This window comes from Macaca nemestrina (genome assembly GCF_043159975.1).
Source record: "Macaca nemestrina isolate mMacNem1 chromosome 4 unlocalized genomic scaffold, mMacNem.hap1 SUPER_4_unloc_1, whole genome shotgun sequence".
In the NCBI taxonomy this organism is placed as follows: domain Eukaryota; kingdom Metazoa; phylum Chordata; class Mammalia; order Primates; family Cercopithecidae; genus Macaca; species Macaca nemestrina.
Window position 1 is genome coordinate 548,345 of NW_027257554.1, and position 18,691 is coordinate 567,035.

The 18,691-nt window shown below is 50.9% G+C and overlaps 1 long non-coding RNA gene across 11 annotated transcripts in view; it reads left to right on the plus strand.

The window, feature by feature from the left end:
* Positions 1-18,691, plus strand: part of LOC139361026 (uncharacterized) — a 570,651-nt gene that overhangs the window by 516,200 nt on the left and 35,760 nt on the right. The window contains exon 5 of one of the 11 annotated variants that reach the window (XR_011618597.1): positions 4,910-5,113. The exons of 9 other annotated variants lie outside the window; for them this stretch is intronic. This is a non-coding gene — a long non-coding RNA (uncharacterized lncRNA). Of the gene's footprint in view, positions 1-4,909; positions 10,291-18,691 lie in introns of those variants that run through there. One more of the 11 variants, XR_011618600.1, reaches the window with a different exon arrangement.

Here is an 18,691-nt window from a genome sequence, read left to right on the forward strand (position 1 = left end):
CTGGTGACCTCCGAGGCTCCTGCTGACTGCCCTCCCGAGGGTCTTGTTGAGGCTCCTTCCCCGTTTTCTGCTCCTGAGTGGGTCTCAGGGCCTGGATGTTTCATAGTATGCAAGTTTCTTCCCTTCCAGCCGTGGGTCTCTGGGTGACAACTCCAGAGAGTGCACAGAGCTCTCATTACCCACCTGGGGGCCCTGAACCCTGACCTCCAGGGCTTGTCTGCAGGGTGTGGGGCAGACTCATGCATGAATTGGACTAAAAAGGTGCTTCCAGGAATCCTTGTTTTAAGTGCACTGCAGCAGAGATGGGGAGAGGGGACCACCTGGTCTGGCAGTTAATTCCTCAGAAAAGTTAAGCATAGAATCACCGTACGACCCAGTAATTTCACTCCTAGGCATATGCCCAAGAAAATTGAAAGTGTTTTTACCAAAAAATCTTATGTAAGAGTCTTCATAGCGGCATTATTCCTAATAGTAGAAACAGCCCAGGTGTCTGTCAACAGATGAATGGATAAAGACAATGTATGCACAATGGAATCTCACTCAGCCGTAAAAAGGAACAAAAGAACGTGTGCTCCAACCCAAATGAGCCTTGGACGTGAAAGATGCCTGCGCCAAAGGTCACGCACTGTGAGATTCCACTCACCTTGGACGTGAAAGATGCCAGCACCGAAGGTCATGCCAAAGGTCACGCACTGTACGATTCTTCTCACAACAGGTGTCCAGAATGGGCAAATCCAGAGAAACGGAAGTCGGCTGGCGACTGCCACGGGCTGGCGGAAAGAAGGAGCAGGTGCTGACTCTTTAATGGGTTCAAGGTTTCCTTGGCCAGTAGTGAAAAATTCCCGGAATTACATAGTAGTGGTTGATTGTTGTACAGCTTTGAGAATATGCTAAAAAGACTGAATTGTATCCTTTAATATTGGGGCTTTTATGCTTTGTAAATTGCTTTTCAGCTTAACAAGGAACTCAAGAACTTCTTTGGTGTTGGTACTTAGAATGTGAAAGAGACAATACCCAAAACATGTTACTATGTAACTCATGTCCCCAGAGAGTTAAACTTCATTAAAGGATGTGTTTAGGCCTAGGAGACACAATGATCCTATACTATATGTTACAGCCCATCTTACTGATTTCTGTCTCACATAACAACCATATTCAGGGAAAACCGACATGTAAACGTGCGCTGAATGCTATGTAGAGGCACATTCCTCTTACCCGGATGGTCTTTAGTGGTGCAGTAAGAGATACGGTCATAGAAACGTTAGTTTAATTTCCATGGCAACAGGAATTTGGCACATCTGATGAGTTAGATCTACCTGCACAGCTCCTAATAGGGTTGCCCATTTCTGTATGGTGTCTGTGTACGTTCTTGCTGTGGAAATAAGTGATAGTACCTGCATAAACACTTGCCTGGAAACGCGCACGAAGCTGGTGAAAGCAGAGGACAGGCGAGAGGGTAGCATGGCTCAGCCCTGGCAAAGGAGACAGTTATTCCGAATGCAGAAGATTCAGGAACACGATCCTTGGGAAGACTGGTGAATTCCGTGGATCTCACCAATGTCGGGTTGTATCTGTGCAGCCAGTTTACCGGAGCCGTCAGAACCGCATGTGTTGGTATCAGTGTCATCACTCAACGCTTCTGACTTTTCCTGGTGCTGAGGATGACTGCATGTGGTGGAATCAAAGTGCTCACTTAGCACAGATCATCAGATCCCAGTTCTTTTCTATCAAGGGGGGCAGGGTTAGGACCCCCCCACTCCCTAATCGTATAAGAACTGGGATCCGATGATCTGTGCCGTCGAGAGAGGCAGGGTTACAACAGCCCACTCCCCAATCCCATTGTTGAAAATAATAGTTGGCTTGGGAGGGTTTTTACTCCTAAGGTTGAAGCCGTGCATTTCTGAAGTCTGGGCTGTCAGCCGTGGTGGCTGGGGAATGCTGGGGCTGTGGTCGCCCGGCCGCCAGCATCCCTGCTGGTGGGTCCTGCCTCTTTGACACCGTTCCTTTCTGAAGCTTGCTTTCCCCGGTCCTGGAAGTAGCAGCACTGGAGGAATGGCCTCCTTCCTACAGCGAAGCTGTGCCAGGAGAGGAGAAAACATAGAGCTCTGTTGAAGGATATGATGTTCGGGGCACCACACCATTCGTTCTGCTTCTCAGCGGTGCCTCCTGGTTGATGTTACCATCACCTGGCATTGCCCAGGAGGTAACTCGCAGATGCCACACTGATGGAAAGCCGCAGGAGCGTGGTTCGAGTCCAGGGCCAGCTGGAGCATATCAGCAAGGTCGGGCTGGACACCTGTGGTCCACCCAGTGGGTGGGTCTGTGGAACTGGGGTGGCGTGAGAGCCAGAGGGTCCTGGTAGAACCCTGCCAGATGACAAGAAAGAGGCCCATGAGGAGAGGAACCAGTGGGATCGAGACAGGGAACCGAAGGAGGAGGTCAGGAAGGAGCGAGCTGTCACAGGGTGCACAAGCAAATGCACCTTACAGGATGCAAGATATTGGAGACGGTAATTATAGATGACTTTTCTCAGTCTTTTTATTGTGGTAAAATTACATAGCACTCTGTTTTTAAGTGTATGGTTTGGTGGCATTAACTGTGTTCACACTATCGTGCCGCGATCACCACCATTGATCTCCAGAACTTCCTGGTCTCCCCACACTTGAAACTCGGTCTACCAAACACTAGCTCTCCTCCTGCGCCAGCTCTGGTAAGCGCTACAGATTGCTTGTGAAATAGGCTTTTTCAGAAGAGAAGGGGCAAGAAGAGCTCTCAAGACTGTCTTGAGATTTGAGGAAGTGTTTTAGGTTTTGCTCTCTGGTTCCCAGTGTAAAGGAACTATTGAAGACGTGGGAAGGCGAAGGTCTGTGATCTCAGGAAGTGCTGGGCTGGGCAGCTATCCCGCTGTGACGGGGGTACGTGCCCTCAAACCCGCCTGAGATAATCGCGTGAGGATGGTGCTGCATTGTGACAGCTCTGAACTTGGTCTCCTTGAACGTTGCCAAGTACACAAGCTTTGGCGGTTACCGTCTAGTGTCTGCGGGAGACTTAGAATTTGAACATTGTTGACCGCAGAACACACTCACTCTGATAACACTCTACCTGTTCTCATCAATAGGAAATATGCTGTGTCCTTTTTTTTCTTTTTTTCTTTTTCTTTCTTTTTTTTTTTTTTTTTTTTTTTTTTTTTTGCCTAAATATTCTGTGTTGCAGTAGCAGTAGTTGCAGCAGACGCTACTTCTGGTTCATGGTCATTGCCAAACACAAGCTTCTGGAAACCGTGTGAACAATGAAGGGGAAAGTGTTTTTCCGCAAAGGGCTTTTTTGAACATCTTGTTTTTCTCTGGAGTATCTGCTGTGGTGTAAAACATTTTCACATTTAGGGGTTGGTAACGTGTTTTTTACTGGTCAGCTTTGAAATCCCGTGTTTCTGCATGTCATGGGGCTGCTTTATCCTGTTACTCTATGATATCGCTGGTTTGCAAAACTATTGGTTATTTCACTTTAAAAACCAAAGCAGCTTACAGTATGAGTGTGATTCCTGCAAGAATTTAATTGTAAAATTGATTTGTGTTCAATAAACTTACTGGAATGACTAGATCAGTGGACAAAAGAACACGTCAAGTCTCTGGGCCAGGAAGGACTTCCAAATAATACACGTGATACACAGTAATTTCTTAACAAAAGATTAGATTTAGTACATAAGTATTTAAAACCTCTGTATTTTCTATTCTAGCCATTCCGCAGTGCCCATGAGGGTGGGCTGCAGGACAGCCTGTGGAATGCAAGGTCTGTGGGCGCTCAGGTCCCTGGTATAAAATGGCATCGTGTTTGCATATGACATACGCACATCCTCCTGCAGACGTTCAGTCATGTCAGGGTTGCCCATAACAGCTGTACCATGGACATGCCATGCGAGTAGTTGTTAAACTATATTGTTTAGTGAATAATAATAATAAAGTCTGAATGCTTAGTACAAACACATTAAAAAGATATTCTTGCTCTATGGTTGGTGGAATCCACAGGCCTGGAACCCCGGGAGAGAGCATAAACTCTAGAAGCAAAACGAACAAATAAAGAACTTGAGGTCATCAGGGACGGGTGTGGGATCACACTGAATCTCGTGTGTTTTGCTGTCTGTGTCACTGCAGAGTGTAAACAGGAACTATTTTTAGCTTAAGGTAAAACAGGTAACGGGAAACACTGTGGAATGGGCACGAAGGTGCACCCCTCATTACCACGTGTTACAGCCAAGCCTCTGCCTCCTGGGGAATGATCTGTTCTGTGGGGAGACTAGACGTTGATGATTTCCGGATATGTGAAGGGAAATGCCCTCCGAGAAGCGTGGCTTTGGCCGGAGCACGTCAGACGAGAGTTAGCGTGGCATGGAGTTTCCACAGTGCCCCTCAGCCCTGCTGCTTCTCTCCCCACCCCTGTTCCTGACTCTTACCAAGGGAGGAAATTTCAACCCCGCACAGGGCTGTGGGTCTCTGGGGCAGGTGCTGCCTTCTCCTGAACAGGCTGCGGCAGAGGAGGGTCTGGCCTTACTTGAACTGTGAGAGATGCTCTCGGAGATCCAGCATCCTGCAAACCCAGGTGCTGAAGGTTCCTCCTTCACCGTCCTGCAGGGAGAGGGCGCTTTTCCTGTTTCCCCTCAACCTGAGCTGACGTCTTGTCTGTTCTGTACACCTAGTTCTCAAGAGCAGTTATTGTTAATCATCCAGCAGACAAACCCCATAAGATGACAGCCTGGGAGGGTGGATGGGGCTGGAAAGTAGTTTCCTGAATAACAGGGTTCAGTTTCCTGTTTTGGTGGCATTTGACCAAAAGACGCCAAATAATTGAAATATTGTCAGCAAAACACCCATGCTGTATCTGAGTTTTTTTGTTTTGTTTTTTTTTTTTTAAGGAATGGGTGCAAACATTTAACAGGGACCTGACAAAAGAGAAGGATGTCTTCTCTGCAATGTGAAGGTCGAGGCTGGTTGGCATTTGCCATCTGTGACTAGCAGCGACCCAGGTTGTTTCCCTCCCGATCCTCCAGCTCCTGCTTCAGTTCCCACCAGCAGGAGGAGCAGCGGGAAGGTGCCTTTTCCCCTTTGAAGGGGATGAGGTGAGAGTTGCACCTGCCATTTCGCAAGTCCCTGGAGTGATTCTCCAGCATGGGTGGGAGTTGGGTTTGGAGGCCTGAGCCCCGTGAAGCTGGGGTTGCTGTTCCCTGAGCAGCAGGAGCCTGGACTCTGGGAAGTGGGGTCAGAGGGTAGCCTTTGCTGCATCCACAGGAGGGGCCCCTCGTCTCAGTTGACATCTTCACTGCAGAAGGGGGTGTGGGCTTCATGGTCCATTGATAAATAGAACGTGACTTTTTTTTTAAGCACATCGAACCCTAATTCAGCCTTTACTAAAGTGGCATTTTGTAATTCCACTTGATTTCATCGTTATACCCGCCGGAGGGAATGCTTCCTATAAACCAGAAGCATCTCTGAGACCGTTCTCGGCCCATAGAGAGTTCATTTTCCCAAGGTTGAAGACACAGCCTCAGGAGGGGTTGAGGACACACTGTGACAGCCTCAGGAGGTCCTGGACATGTGCCCAAGGTGTTTGGGGCACAACTTGGTCTTTCACATTTTAGGGAGACGTGAGACATCAATACATGTGAGATGTTCGTTGGTTCGGTCCAGGACGGAGGGACAGCTCAAAGCAGGGAGGGGTTTCCAGGTCACAGGTAGATCAGATAAATGCGTTTCTGGTGAACCTTTCCAGAGGAAGCAGTCAGATCCGCATTTATCTCCATGTGCAGATGGTGACTTTGAGTTCTGTCCTCTGTCCATGAGGAATTTCCTTGCGGACTGGTTGTGCGGGAGGTACGTGGCTGTTTTTCCCCCCAGTAGCTGTCTCTGTTAGGAAGAGCATGGGAGGCAGGTTTACCCTAAGCTGTCCCCCACCTTGATTTCCCTTTAGCTTAGTGATTTTGGGGTCCTGAGATGTATTTTCAGCTTCACACTTCTGAACACACTGGCACTCTAAACAGTGTTGTTAGGAGGCATCTAACTTAGAAGAAGAATCTATTTGGAAGGACTTGAGAACCTTCCTCTTTGAGAGACACAAGCCTCTGTTTAGTTTGCCCCAAGGCTGTTAGGCTGCCCCGGTCTGTGAGCTTAGAAAGCTGTGCCCCTCTCAGCACCTGGCTGTGGAATCTGATGACTTGGAAGATAATCCAGCATCTACATGTTTTGGAAAGCAGATTGTCTCTTAAATTTTTGGTGATTATGATTCTAACACTAGAATTTCAGTGTGTATTTTCCACCCTTCTTACTTTGTCTCCTCACACCCTGAGATGCTGTTGCATTTGCCCTTAGGCTTCATTGAGGGAGGGTCAGTTCTGACCCTTTCTTAGATATTGACCTGGAACGAACAGAATCGAGATTCAGAAAAACCCTGGAGCTGTGAGAGTGGTTGATATCTATGTAAGTGGGGTTCATGTGTCAAATTCAGGTTGAAGAAATACCAATTCTAGGCTGGGCATAGTGGCTCACACCTGTAATCCCAGCACCTTGGGAGGCTGAAGTGGGCAGTTCAATTTTGAGCCCAGGAATTCGAGACTAGCCTGGGCAACATAGCAAGACCCTGACTCTACAAAAAATTAAATAGTGGTGGTGATGTGCACCTGTGGTCCCAGCTACTCGGGAAGCTGAGGCTGGAGGATCACCCAAGCCTGGCAGGTTGAGGCTGCAGTGAACCCTGATAGCACCACTGTACTTATGGTGCACTGTGCCTGAGTGACAGAACAAGAACCACCACAAACACACACACTATCAATTCATGCAGTGGCCAGTTCTGCTGGGACCACCTGTTAAGTCTACTCTGGGCCTCATGGTTTGAGAAGGGTCTGTCCAGGGGAGAGAGGGAGTAGCTTGAGGGCCTAGAAGCCAGTTCTTGTGGTTCAGCGTGACTGTGGGTGTGGAACTGGGGGCAGGGCTCTCCAGGGGCATGAATGGGTAAGCTGATGGGATTCCAGGATGAGCCCCTGTGACTTTGCCTGGTTTACATCCGTCCAGTACGAATCCACAGGCTCTTACTCTAGAAACTTCTGCCGGGGCTGATGGACTGGCCCAGGGACAGAGGGTGCCCTCAGAGCCTCAGGGTGCCTTCTGGCTTAGGAAGAGCACTTAGTCTCCTAGATCTAGGATTTATGGCACTACAGGGGACTGGTCACACTCGGAGCAGCAGCCACCTACATTCTAGACTTGGTTCTCGCCGAAGTATTTTGGAGCCTGTTGGTACCCTGTGTTCTGTTGATCTGTAAAACAAGTTAGAGTTGTAACTAGTTAAAATCTACTTTTAAATTTTTGCCACAGAATATGGCAGTTGTGGTGGAGCCTGGCCAGAGACCCCCACCCTCGGACGCTGCCGCATGCTGGGGTTGCAAGCGTTGCCTGCATCGGCTGCCCCTCCTGGCGTGCCTGTGTTCTTGATATGGGCGCCGGCTGAGGCTCGGCCTGTGGGACTCGTGCAGCCATTTGTCCGTGTTCCTCTGAGGTTCCGCAGACTTCATGGTCCCGTGGCAGAGCATACGGTATCTGCTTGCATCCTGATTTCCCCAAACCAGTGCACGTGAGGCCTCCCTGGAGAGCTTGTGGGAAGCCCTAGCCCACCCTTTTCTGGTCCCACAGCCAGCACCAAACTCTGAGATCCCCTTGGCCCACCCCTCAGGTTCCTAAAATGGTTAGGGTTTCCTGGGCCCCGAATTTTTAGGTCTAGGCTAAAAAGTCCTGGGACAGACTCGCAGGGTTCTTTATGTAGAAACGATGAGTGTGCTGGTGACTCAGAGCAGGCACTGCACCCTCACTCCAGGGTCCTTTGCGCCAGCTGTAAAGGAGCGTGTGGGTCACACACAGTCCCTGCATCCTCACTCCAGGCACTGCTCTTTTATTTCTTAATTAAAAGCCTAAAAGCCTTGATAATGAAAATGCATTCTCCCCAGAAAGTAGAGTTTCCTGTTACGGAGGCTCACCTGTAAATGCCGTGCCAGGTCCTGCTTCCTGCCAACGGCCAAGGCAGGTACTTCATTTGGGAGGTGACCCAGAGGGACATCTGAGAGGCCTGCCCGTCCCCGAGGGATGAAGCCGCTGGCCTCACACTCTGCTCCGACCTCCATCAGCTCCTTCCTACCTGCAAACTGCCTGCTTTGTCGTTGCCATCATTGGAGATCCGTTAGGGACTTAGTATGGGTTGACTCCCATAGGACCAGGAGATCGTGGAAAGGTGGGAACAAGGGCTGGGAGGGTGGTGACCACGGCCAAAATGAGAACCGTGGTGGACTGGGAGGTCCATCTTCTGTCTAAAATGTTTTTTAAAATAAACATAGTGTCTCAGGAGCATGAGAGGGCAGGCCACAGACAGGGGAGAACGTATCTGTAAAAGACTCATCTGATAAAGGCTGTTATCTAAACCGTGCAAAGAACTCTCAAAACTCAACAAGAAAATGAACAACCTGATTAAAAATGGACCAAAGACCTGGATAGATAACCCAACAAGGAAGATACACAGATGGCAAATCTCCACGCGGAAAGATGGCCCGCGTCTTATGTCGTAGGGCGAGGCGTCACTGCGCACCCATCAGCCTGGTCAATACTGGAACTCTGACACCACTGCGTGCTGGTGGGTGTGTGGGCATCAGGACCTTCACTCATCACTGGGGGAAGTGGGGCAGCTGCTGTGGGAGGCAGCGTGGCAGTTTTCTGTGGAACTAAGCACCCCGACCACAGGAGAAATCAAAGTCTTGGACTTTTACTCAGAAGAGCTGAAAGTTTACTTCCACTCGGAAATGTGCACACAGATGTTGACAGCAGCTTTATTTATCATTGCCAAAACTTGAAAGCAACCAAGATGCCCTTCAGTAGGTGAATGGATAAACTGTGGTACGTCAGAAACTGGGATATCATTCAGCACTGAAAAGAACTGGACCACTAAGCCATGAAAAGACACGGAAGGATCTGAAACGCATGTTGCTAAGTGAGTCTCCAATCTGGAAAGGCTACCTGCTGTCTGAGTCCAACCACAGGACAGTCTGGAAAGGGCAAAGCTGTGGAGAAAGGAAAACGGTCAGCGGCTGCCAGGGTTTGGGGAAGGGAGAGATGAATGGGAGGAGCATACAGGATGTGTAGGGTGGGGAAGCAACTCCGGGTGGGGCTTTCATGGGGGATCCTTGCCGTTCCACCTCTGTGAAACCCACAGAGTGAGCAGCAGCAGGCCGAGCCCTCTGGTGAGCTGTGGACTCTGGGTGGTGGTGTCGTGTTGATACGGGTCCGTCAGTCGTACAGACGTGCTTGTCCGGTGGGGACAGGAGAATGATGGAGGCTGTGCCTGTGCTGGGTAAGGAGATACGTGAGGACTCTCTGTACTTTCCTCCTGATTTTGCTATGAACCGAAAACGGCTTTTAAAAACGTCTATTGAAAAGCCAAAGAAAAGAGTGCTGGCCAGATAGCATCTGTGTGAGCGTGTGGCCTGTGTTCTATGTTCAGGATTTCCCTGTTAGAATACACATATCTACATTATTCAGAAGTTAAACTTTTGCAGTAAGTAACTCACTATAAAGTTAATGACAATATCAGCTTGAGCGCTGCCGGGATAGCCAGGATCCTGTATCCTGAATCCTGAACAGCTTCTCCCCTTACAGGTGCAGTTGACGCCCATGCCCTCAGCCCAGTAAGCAGCAGGGCTGGAACCAGGAGTCAGGCTTTGGGGGGCAGAGTGGAAGTGAAATCTGTAAGCCCGTGGCGGGGGGGTGGCAGGGATGATGTTTTGACCAGTTTTCCTTGTCCCTGAGACCTTCTTACAGTTGGGAGTCCCCACTCTCGGGCACCTCAGAAACCAAAGGCTGCTCGTAATCCTCAAGTTCCAGATGCCTCAGGGGAGATACTTGGGTTGTTGGGTGCAGTTATTTGCTACTCGGTGGGATTTACCCGCAGCATTTCTGGTTGTTTTGAAGAGCTGATGCTTGAGCTGCTTACAATCACGTATGGATATCGATTTACCTGTAAAAGTTAAGAATGGAATTTGAGTTCAAAGATTTGTTGAAAATGCTCAAGTTTGTGTACTAATATATACATTAGTGGAAATATCCAAAAGTCCAGGATTTATGTTAATCACTTCTCTTGATTTTTGTAATATCTACCTGTCGTATTTCCATTTGATTAATAGATGTCAGAGGGCTTAAATTTTGAGTGCCTGAATTCACTGAATTTAAAACTTCTTACACCAAATGTAATTAAACTGAATGCAGCCAACAGTGCGTGCTTTTATGAATGTTGATTAAAATACATATAAAAACACATATCCATGAACATGCAGATGGGGGCAACATATTAAACCAATGGAAGTAGAATTAGTGTTCCTTGTTTTCTGAGAAGACAAATTTTTAAGAAGCTGAGGGGTCTTATAACTTTCTAGTTTCCCACTTATTTGCCCTAAAGTGGAAGATTGACAGCAGCAGAAGAGGAGATCCTGGGCCAGTGCGGGCTCTGGGAGCAGCGGGGTGAGTGCCCGAAGGTGCTGGCTGGAGGCAGAGCAGGGAGGTGCTCAGGCAGGCCAGGACGGCCTCAAGGCACGCGGCTCAGTGAGTGAGAAAGGGTTCACGTTTCCTGGAGAACCCTTGTCTCTGCCCACGGAAAACCCAAACTCCTTCCAACCGGGATGTGCATCTCATGTAAAAGTTGTTGCTCCCAGAAAGAAAGCCAGTGGATATAGAATTTTTTTGTATGCAGAAATTACTTGAAATTTGTTTCTAACCTTATCCTTTTCTTCCACCATCTTAATGTCCAGTAACTTCCTGCAGGTAACACACACATCTTAGGAGAGCGCTGTATTTCAGCTGCTGTTGGCTCCGATGTGACTTTGTGGTGTCTGATGTTCTGGTTCTGAGGTTCTGCCCAGAACGTGGCTCCTCCCTGCTGAGCGTTGCTTGTTGAAGGCCCGTGTGGAAACTTTCCCTGTCAGCTCGTTGACCGCAACAGTCTTGGTTCAGAAACCTCGGACCTCCTGAGACTTCACACAGCCTTCTAAATTTTCTTGCGTGACCTTTTCATTTTAGTGTTCCCCATTAATTCAGCTGTTTTCCAGAATGTAAGTAAGCTGCTGAATGCAGGGTGGGGGGTGCCCTCCGTTGGCTCTGGGGAGAAGCATCGCTGTTTCTCCGGGTGGAGCTTCCCGGCCACCATGTTGTGCTCCAAGACGCAGCAGGGTTCTTTGGCAGAAGTAACCGTCGAAGGCCCGCGTCTCAGTGGCTGGGTGGCTGTGGGTGTGTGGCCTCGCGGCCATACCGGCCCCTCCCCATCAATGGCACCACGGAGAGGAGCAGGGGGAGGCCTGGGATCTGTCAGCAGAGTCACAGCAGTGCTTCCGAGAGTGTCGTCCATTTGTAACTAGACAAGCAGAGAAAGTGTTGGAGATAAGCAGGAGACGGTGTCTGTCCCTAATGAGCTCAGGCGTGCCCTTGAGAGGGTCAGGTTTCTGTGCGGTTGATCCGGACTCAGCCTGGCTGTGGCAGTGCAGGTGACTGCTGGGCTTTGGCAAGGCTGCAGACACTGTCCGTCTGAGACAGCCCCCTTCCCAGGTTCACGGTACCAGCTGGGCGCCCAGGCCTGATTTCCCGCCAGGACAGAGGCCCTGTGTATGTGTTGGGGGAGGGGGCGAGGAAGGGGGAGGTGGGGTCCTGCTTTATTGCCGTATCCAATGCCACGCGGGGTCAGTACTCAGGAAACACGTGCTGTGTGGGTCAGCGATTAAGTTCAGAAACCTGAAAAATTCAGCAGCGCAGGCTTTGGGCATGCATGAGCCGTCCAGCCCTGGGGCTCTTTCTCTGAATTTCCTTCCATGGCATCCTCCTCATCCCAGGGGCCCCTGTCCCCGCATGGCTGTTGGCAGCTTCACAGCTTCCTCTGCCTCCCCTCCAGGGCCCTGGTGTGGCTGGGGCGGCTAGTGGCTGTGCAGACCCCATAGCCAGTAGATCGTTGATGCCAACGCCTTAGGCCTGGGTTACCTGAGCCAAGGACTCCAGTGCACGGCTGAGCTCACCCCAAATGCCTGGATCGGAAGGCCTTGGCTTGCAGTGGGGTGGGAGTTGGATATCGAAGGACAACTGCAAAGCGGAAGGGGAAATGAGTGTGCTGGATGGGCAGCTGGAGGAGTCTGTGCAGAGCCTGGAACCCGGTGCAGATGCAGAGCTGGCATGGGGAATCCGGGGACACGGCCGCCATGGAAGTGGACAAAGTTACAGGCTTCAGATCGATATGGAGGGGCTGGTCTAAAAGGATTCTCCTTTTCCTTTAATCCTAACAACTGCTGGCTTACGGGGTGGGGGAATGAGATCTGTGGTGGCGGCGAGGAGAGACAGGGATTTTAATTAAACCCCTCTTTCTGGGAGGGGGAGTAGCCATCTCTGTAGGAGAGTGAGCATTTTCATCTGAGTCAGTTCAGGCTGTTGTAACGAAACACCATTGACTGAGTGGCTTATGAACAACAGGAATTTGTTTCTCACAGTTCTAGAGTCTGGAAGGCGGGATCAGGGTGCCGCAGGAGGGGGTTCTGGTGTGGACCGCTTCCTGGTTAGCACACACCTCTCTGGCCCTGACACAGTGGGAGGGTGAGGGATTTGCTGGGCCCCTTTCTGAGGCACAAACCCCATTCACGGGGCTCCAGCCTCGGGAACTCATCACCTCCCAAAGGCTTCCTGACAGCATCGCATTGAGGGTGAGGATTTCAACCTGTGTTTTGGGGGACGGGTAGGCAGTTTGTCACCCTCACCCTCTTTGTGGATTTCTGACTCAATATTGAGTCTGCATTCGGCTCTCCAGGGGACAGAGCCTGTGTGGACACTGAGCAAGGTCAGAGCTGCAAGCATGTACACATTGGGGGCAGGGGAGCTGCCAGGGGTGCAAGAACGGGTCTTCAGAGTCAATCGGAGCTGCTTTCCTGGCAAATGTACTCATAAGCTATCCTGGCAACATTTGCTCTTCACGAAGAGTCGATCAGGCAGTGCGGGCAGCAGGCGGTGTTGCCAGAAGCTTGGAACAGATGGTCGGGGCAGAGGCCACGACCTTGGGGTGGTCAGCAGCGCCAGGTGTCTGCCCTCCAGGCCTCACGCCTGTGACTGTGCAGAGACCGAGCCGACCGGGGTTTGCCGGCCAGTGTGGCTCTCATGCAGGTGATTATCGGGGTGTGCTTTCTATGTAATGTTCCCTCAATCCCATGCCCACCCCCACCATTTCTGTGTCTAGCAGAAATCATGCTGCGTTTCCTTGATGAAGCACTGAGTTTCCTATGGAGGTGTAGGAATAGCACAATTTGGTTCACGTCAAAATACTTTGTAGTGAAGCTGCATGGAAGAGGATTCTAGGCTTCCATTTGACGTTTTAGACAATGCCTGAGTGTTACAGGACCCACTTGCTTGTTAAAAAGCACCAGAAGAGAAAGGCTACTGGTTAATAAAGGAGATTTTTATATTAGCACAGAGAGGGTGGCTTGAGATAAATTCAGTGTAACGTAGGTGTGTTTGTAAGCCGTCAAAGGGACCATCTCTGTGCTGGTGACACATGTTTTCTGGCATTGATTTTCTGAAAAAGGATGACTGGCATTCGGTAGAATCATTGCAAAATTCACCTGGAAGGCGTCCACATGGTGTCTTGTTTTCTCCTGACATTCTGGGCACCACGAGGAATTATTCTTGTCTTCACCACTAGCGGGGGACTTTCCTGAACACCTGCTCCTCTTTGCCGTTGTGGGTGTGAAGGGGTCAGAGTGACCCTGTCTTCGTGGAGCTTTCAGACACCATGAAGACAGTGTGGCACGAGTGTCAGGCTCGGGTGGGTTGGACGCTTTCCCCAGAAAACAGCTGCCGATTCCAGGATGGCCCTCGACCCCTCCTCCCTCGTTTTTCTGCGTCGTGTCTGAGTTAAGGCTGTTCTATTGTAGCGGGGGTGTCATGTTAACTGCAAGTGTGCTTTTGTTCTGGGCAGTAAGTAAATTAATGATACATTTGCCAAGGACAGTGAGGCTTGATTTGATGAATCCAGTGGGGAAAAAGGAGAAGGGGTTTGGCCGGGTGGGCACGTGTGAGATGGGAGCAGAAAGGAGTAGCCATGCAGGCTGGTGGGATGGAGGGACCGCGTCCGCATTTCCATGGGGTCCATCGATGTTTGTGTCACTAGACCTGAACCTCTGTCTCTAATTCTAAACCCTGCATAGTGAGGAAATTCCTGATGGGCCTGCGTTGTTACTTCCTGTGGCTATTGCTGGGAAGTGCCCCGGGCGCCTCTTCTGGCTGGTGACGGCCCCGGGGCTGGACACTGGGTTCGTCCTGAGCTCTTCAAGGGGCTTGGGCTCCACGCGCAGCAGGCACCTGCGCATCTCTTTGGACGTGAGATGTTGGCACTCGGCTTGGAGGCCACCGCGATCTGGGTGTGGTCAGGACTGGCTATCCTTTGGGGAGAGAGCACTTGCCCGGGGGCCCCTCTGAGGTGCGTAGCCCTGCACTGCCCTCACAGGATGGCCTGTCCTCCGGGGACTTCCTGCCATTCCCCTGGACCCTCAGGTGTGGGAGTCAAGTGTGGTGTGTGTGTGTCACGGGCGGGGGTGCTGAGGACACCACGTGCCTGCTCATTCGAAGACACGAGGCGCTGCGTGGGCTCATTTCCAGGGGGCCGTTGGCATCTGGGGGCCTGTGGGTGTCTTTCCACTGGCAGGAAATAACGGATGGCCCACGTTACCTTTTTTGTCAATTTTTGCCAAGAAGCCCTAATGGCAATGTTGCTGTCCCGTTGTGGGAACCGCCCGTCTCAGGCTCACTGGCCCTCCTGTTTCTGGGCTGTTGCAGTGTTGTGTTCGGATAACCAGGTTAACTTCATTTGATTTTTTTTCCTGTTCTTTTGGAATAAGAGTTGATAGCTTGTTCTCCTTGTTCACCCCAGAGGCGAAGGTATCCTTTAGGCCTGGAGGAGCACAGCCCTTGCAGGCAGGTGCCCGGCCTCGGCTTCTTGTGTCTTCCGCAGCCCTCACCGCACGTCTGCTCTTCGCTCCTCGTGCACACGGCCGGGGTCACGGGCTGTTCACTCTGCTGTTTGAGATCCTCGGAAAAGGTGGTGTTTACACTGAAGGGAGATTGGGGGTGTGGGGCTGATTTTAAATATGAGGAAATGACGGTAATCGAATGAGCAATGCCTAGCACTTAGTTTTAGGCTTGAGAAATTGTGTTTTAGAAACAAGGTATCCCCAACTCCTGGTTTTTTGAAATTAAATCTTTTAAAGTGTTCACATATATAAACAGTAAAAGCCTAAAACTATGCAACAGAGGGCCTAGAGCCCAAGCCACTGCCACCTCTGTCTCCAAGACACCTCAGAAACTTGTTCCTCCTCCTCACAGAACCCCCTTCTACTCCCCCCTACACTCTGCCCTCCACACTCTGCCCTCCACACTCTGCCCTTCACAGCCCTCTTCCCCCCCTTCCGCCCCCTCCTTCCCCTCCTTCCCCTCCTTTCTCCCCTCCTTTCTCCCCTCCTTTCTCCCCTCTTTTCCCCCCTCCTTTCCCCCTCCTTTTACCCCTCCTTCCCCCTTCCCCTCCTTCCCCCATCCTTTTACCCCTCCTTCCCCCATCCTTTTACCCCTCCTTCCCCCATCATTTTACCCCTCCTTCCCCCATCCTTCCCCCTCCTTCCCCCCTCCTTTTACCCCTCCTTCGCCCCTCCTTTTACCCCTCCTTCCCCCCTCCTTTTACCCCTCCTTCCCCCTCCCTCCTTTCCCCCTCCTTCCCCCTCCCTCCTTTCCCCTCCCTCCTTTCCCCTCCCTCCTTTCCCCTCCCTCCTTTCCCCTCCCTCCTTTCCCCTCCCTCCTTTCCCCTCCCTCCTTTCCCCCTCTCCTTTGCCCTCCCTCCTTTCCCCCTCTCCTTTTCCCTCCCTCCTTTCCCCTGCCTCCTTTCCCCTCCCTCCTTTCCCCCCCTCCTTTCCCCCCTCCTTTTCCTCCCTCCTTTCCCCGTCTCCTTTCCCCTCTCCTTTCCCCTCCCTCCTTTCCCCTCTCTCCTTTCCCCTCCCTCCTTCCCCCTCCCTCCTTTCCCCTCCCTCCTTCCCCCTCCCTCCTTCCCCCTCCCTCCTTTCCCCTCCCTCCTTCCCCTCCCTCCTTCCCCCTCCCTCCTTCCCCCTCCCTCCTTCCCCCTCCCTCCTTCCCCCTCCCTCCTTCCCCCTCCCTCCTTCCCCCTCCCTCCTTCCCCCTCCCTCTTTCGCCCTCCCTCCTTTCCCCTCCCTCCTTTCCCCCTCTCCTTTTCCCTCCCTCCTTTCCCCTCCCTCCTTTCCCCCTTTCCTTTCCCCTCCCTCCTTTCCCCTCCCTCCTTTCCCCCTCTCCTTTCCCCCTCTCCTTTCCCCCTCTCCTTTCCCCCTCTCCTTTCCCCTCTCTCCTTTCCCCCCTCCTTTCCCCCCTCCTTTTCCTCCCTCCTTTCCCCCTCTCCTTTCCCCTCTCCTTTCCCCTCTCCTTCCCCCTCCCTCCTTCCCCCTCCCTCCTTCCCCCTCCCTCCTTCCCCCTCCCTCCTTCCCCCTCCCTCCTTCCCCCCTCCCTTTCCCTCCCTTCCCCTCCCCTCCCTCCTTTCCCCTCCCTCCTTTCCTCTCTTTTCTTTCCTCTCCCTCCTTTCCTCTCCCTCCTTTCCACCCTCCTTTCCCCCACCCCCTCCCTCCTGCCCACCCTCCTTTCCCCTGCCCCCTCCCTCCTGCCCCACCTCCTTCCCCCTCCCTCCTGCCCCACCTCCTGCCCCACCTCCTGCCCCACCTCCTTCCCCTTCCCTCCTGCCTCCCTCTTCCCCTCCCTCTTCCCCTCCCTCCTTCCCCCCTCCTGCCCCCCTCCTGCCCTCCCTCCCGCCCCCTCTTTCCCCCCCCTTGATCTCCAGGGAAAGCAGATCGATAATGGGTTATAAACATGGAAACGTTTTGGAAAAGCTGTCCTCCATTTGTCAACTCCATCTCTCCTGCCTGGAAGATGTAGGGAGAACCTGCCTTAACCCCCCCTCATCCCGTAACAGGACAGAGGACCAGGAGGCAGAGACCCAAGTCCTGTCAGTGCCCTCAGGAAACCCCCCGTTTCCTCCTCATGGTGGAAGTGGAAACCATCCTGCTGGATGATCTTCCCGGGGAGCTCCTCCACCCTGAAAGCAAGGAATCTGGTTTTGAGCGTGCACACATTCTTGGTGCCATCACTTTCTGCAGCTGAATCCTGCATACGTGGCCCATTAGTCTTGCTAGTCTGGTGTTACTGGGTCCTGAGAGTTTCTATGGGCTGATGGCAGGTGTTTACCATTGTGTTTAGAGAGGAGAATAGAACTTTATTGTGTCAAAATCCAATGATAACGATTGCCATGTGATTCCTTGGGTTGGTTGGGGCGGGAGGTGCTCGAGCTTTTTCTGAGAGTTAAGTTCTTATTTGAGACAGTCTCACTTTGTCGTCAAAGCTGGAGTGCAGTGGTGTGATGTTGGCTCATTGCAACCTCCGCCTCCTGGGTTCAAGCAATTCTCCTTGCCTCAGCCTCCTGAGTAGCTGGGATTATAGGTGTGTACCACCACGCTCGGTTAATTACGAAAATTTTTTAAACAGGCAGGGTTTTGCCATATTGGCCAGGCTGGTCTCGAACTCCTTACCTCAAATGATCGGCCCACCTTGGCCTTCGAAAATGCTGGGATTTACAGGCTTGAGCCACTGCGCCCGGCCCGATCCTGACATCTTTTAAAGCTGCCTTCATGTACCAAAAGGCAGTCTGTGTTTGAAAATCAGGCTTGAAGAGCCTAGGAGAAGAGGGTTATACTTCAGCTAGGTAAATAACTATGCATATGTTAAAGATATGGGCCAAAATCTACATCAAATGTTAACTCTTCTGCTTTATATTTTATATCTATTTATGGTTATTCTTTCAGTATTAAGATTTTTAAAGATTCTTTTGATAATTATAGACAAATTACTACAAAAACTCAGCTGCATTTGTAACACTTTAAAGAACTAATTGGATGACATTATTTTCCTTGGAGGCATTTTGGATAGTTACATAATTAATGTTTATCTCTTTGCCAGAAATCTTTTTTTTTTTTCCAGAACAGAAACCTGAAAAGAAAAATTCCTTTGCAGTAAGTGCTATTTCACCGTGTGACAATCAATTTTTGAATGTGAGAACAAGATCATCGTGTATTTTTGGGATAATTCTTACTTCATAGTGATAATACTAAGTGTTAAAATTATGGAACAATTTGTTTCTTTGAAAATTACTATTTGCCTGCTCTCCAGGTGGGAGCTGAAGAGAACGTGGACGTAAAAATTAAATTGTATTTAGCTTGTATAAAAGAAGTTTTAAAAAAAGGTTTTTTGTTTTGTGCTACTACTGAAGTTGCTTAGCTGTGGAAATGAGGTTATTGCAGGCACCTAGAATTGTATCTCCTTCACTTCCACACTGGGAAGAAATTCTCCAACAAGCACAGGAATCTGACATTCTGATATTGAGACTCCTGGGCATCAAGCCCCATGGAAGGGGTGGTGATTACATGAGCGTTGGCGTTGATGTGGGCACCCTCCAAGCCGGACGCAGGGAGCAGGGAAGGGCAGAAAGTACAGGCCCCTCAGGTGCCACGAGAAAATAAAGCTTTGGTGGCAGTGGTAAGGGTTGGTGTCAG